Genomic DNA, 3,130 nt, shown 5'->3' on the forward strand with positions numbered 1-3,130 from the left:
TTTATGTATACCTATAAATCACCAGTTAAAAACAATAACTAAATAGAAGGAAGACCCATAGAGTAGAGGAAGAGGAATGGGAGATGGGGAAGAAATGAGAAAGTAATGGGGACTAAAATGAAGCAAATTATATTTCATGCATATATAGGTTTATCAAAATAAATCCTACTACTATGTATAACTACTGCATGAATAAAAATATTTAAAAAAGCAAATGGAAAATGTGAATTATATTTATGTAACTTGTATTCATTTATAGGTAGAAAATATTAAAGCCATGTTTACATTGGGCTGTCTGACCATGGACACAGGGCATGATGCATGAGAATCCTGGCAGGCTGTCCCATCAACAAGCCAATCAGCCATTTCTCTTACCAGCAGAAAGAGAGCCTTGTCCACTGTGTTCTTTCTTTTGGGATTCCTGGGGATCACAGGGCAGAGCAGTGGGGGTGCCTGCTGTATGCACTATGGAAGAACAGCCACAGGTCACAGTAGGGGAGACTCATGATCATTCAGCACAGATCTCTGTCTTGTACCCACTCTGGAACATCCTTACAGCTGACTACATGGTTGTCCATGCTTGTAAATAGCCCACTAAATCTCAAAAGGTCACCTTATGTGAGGTCTTGATTTTATTCTTACTCACAGAACTGGGAAGACTTTAAAAATATAGCTTGAATTGTACCTGTGGTTAAGACCTGCTAAAATTTTCTGACAGCTGGGAAATAATGAAACATTTAGTGGACCCAACTCAGAGTCTAACCATTTATTTTTTTAATCTTTCTATTGTTCTTATCATTTCTGAGATGTGGGGGAAGTGTTGGTATCTGAGACTCAGCATTGTTATCTGAGTTGATTTCTAGTTGAGATAACTCCAATGAGGAAGGATTAAATAGATAATAGGGCCTCTGTATGTGATAATGTGATGCATATATAAATTTTGGGAAAAATAAATGTGTTATTACTAATAATAAGTTTATTCTTCATGCTATTCAGCTAAAACATCAGTCACGTTGCCGTTTTCCTATTTCTTTATTGGACATTTTATTTTCAGTCCTCCAGATGTATATGGTATGTATTTGGGAAGAAAAATCTCCTTTTCTCATTTTCAATTCTCCAGAGCCTATTCTTTGCTTGGCATGGGGAGACACAGCATTTAAATATTGCAAATCAAAGAAATTAGTCCCAAGGTCTTAGAACAAGATACATTGGACTGCCTCTTAATTTCTTTTTATTAAAATTGTTTTTTTTTTAATAAAAAGGAAGCCTAGTACCTTCTCCCATTTTTCCTTAAAGAGTAGGCTGCGTTTTACTGTGATCACAACTTGTTCCCTCCACTGCCACTGGACTTCTAATGGTGTGGAAGGAAGTGATGAATAATGCAGAAAGCAATAACCAAAGAGTACAGGAAGACCGGGTTTTTTCCTTCTGAGAAGTGTTGTTGAAGTTGCATAGATATTAAGCATGAACACTTTTCTTGTGAAGACTTGAATTCAAATGTATACAGAGTGCTGGGTGCCCATTTATATATTTCTTTTTTAATCCTCTTTTTTTTCAATAGGTGTCCAATCTATATAGAACCACAAAATCTTACATGTGTTTTTGAATTTCAACTTGTGAACCTCTCAGAGGATCTGGACCTGCAGCCCATACTCTTTGGCCTGTTCCTGTCCATGTACCTAGTCACAGTGCTTGGGAACCTGCTCATCATTCTGGCTGTCATCTCTGACTCCCACCTCCACACACATATGTACTTCTTCCTCTCCAGCCTGTCCTTGGCTGACATTGGTTTAACCTTCACCACAGTCTCAAAAATGATTGTGAACATCCAAACTCACAGCAGAGCCATCTCCTATGTGGGCTGCCTGACACAGATGTCTTTTTTTCTCATTTTTGCATGTATGGATGACATGCTTCTGACTGTGATGGCCTATGACCAGTTTGTGGCCATCTGTCACCCCCTGCATTATCCAATCATTATGAACCCTCGACTCTGTGGCTTCTTAGTTCTGGGGTCTTTTTTGATTAGCATTTTTGAATCACAGCTGCACAATTTGATTGCATTACAGTCTACCACCTTCAAAGATGTTGAAATTTCTAATTTCTTCTGTGATCCCTCTCAAGTTCTCAGTCTTTCCTGTTGGGACTCCTTCACCAATAACCTAGTCATATATCTTGTTGGTGCCATATACGGCTTTTTCCCCCTCTTAAGGATCCTTTTCTAATATTATAAAATTGTTTCCTCCATTTTGAAGATCCCATCCTCAGGTGGGAAGTACAAAGCCTTCTCCACCTGTGGGTCTCACCTGGCAGTTGTTTGTTTGTTTTATGGAATAGCAATTGGAGTGTACCTTGGTTAAGTTCTGTCTCATTCTTCTAGAAAGTGTGCAGTGGCCTCAGTGATGTACACAGCTGTCACTCCTATGCTGAACCCCTTCATCTACAGCTTGAGAAACAGGGACATTAAAAGTGCCCTAAAGAAGCTCCTTAGTAGGATAGTCTAATCTCATTATCAGTGACATATATTTCATTTTTAATTTGGAAAACCAATGAAGTTTATCACTGGTATCTGTAAATCTTGTCTCTTTGATTACATTATTTTGTAATTTAATAGCTTTAATTTCCCATGTTTCACAGTGGAATTGTAGTTATAAGGGTTGGGAGAAGAGATTAATGGAGAGTTTAGAATGTTGTATAAAGGTTCAGATAGGAAATGAGAAAAATTTTAGCCCTTTATGATGGTGATAGTTTTCCAACAACCTTAATGTTATTAATGATATTGAACTGCAAAGTTAATAATGACTAAAACTATACATTTTAGTATATTTCAGCACAATAGAAAATGTAAATTAATATTGGACAGATCTTGAATTTACAAAAAGCAATTAACATGAATATCAAAAGAAAATGTAGTACAAAGAGAAGGGTGTAGGCAAAAATTATGATTTGGTTTGAGGCATATTGTAGAAATCACATTACTCCAGACTGCAGTGACATTTGGAAAATTTATTCATCATTAAACTCATCTTTTCCATAGTGATGGGATTTTTTATTTGAATAATACCACAATGACCCAATATTCGGTAAGTTCCACACCACCTGTGGTGTTGTGTTGTGGAGATGAGTGCTA

At 37.0% G+C, this 3,130-nt stretch overlaps 1 pseudogene; it reads left to right on the forward strand.

Annotated features, from left to right (window-relative positions):
* Nucleotides 1–1,561: 1,561 nt before the first annotated feature.
* Nucleotides 1,562–2,538, forward strand: LOC107134664 (annotated as a pseudogene).
* The last annotated feature ends 592 nt before the right edge of the window (nt 2,539–3,130 follow it).

This window comes from Marmota marmota, unplaced genomic scaffold (assembly GCF_001458135.2).
Source record: "Marmota marmota marmota unplaced genomic scaffold, marMar, whole genome shotgun sequence".
Lineage (NCBI taxonomy): Eukaryota > Metazoa > Chordata > Mammalia > Rodentia > Sciuridae > Marmota > Marmota marmota.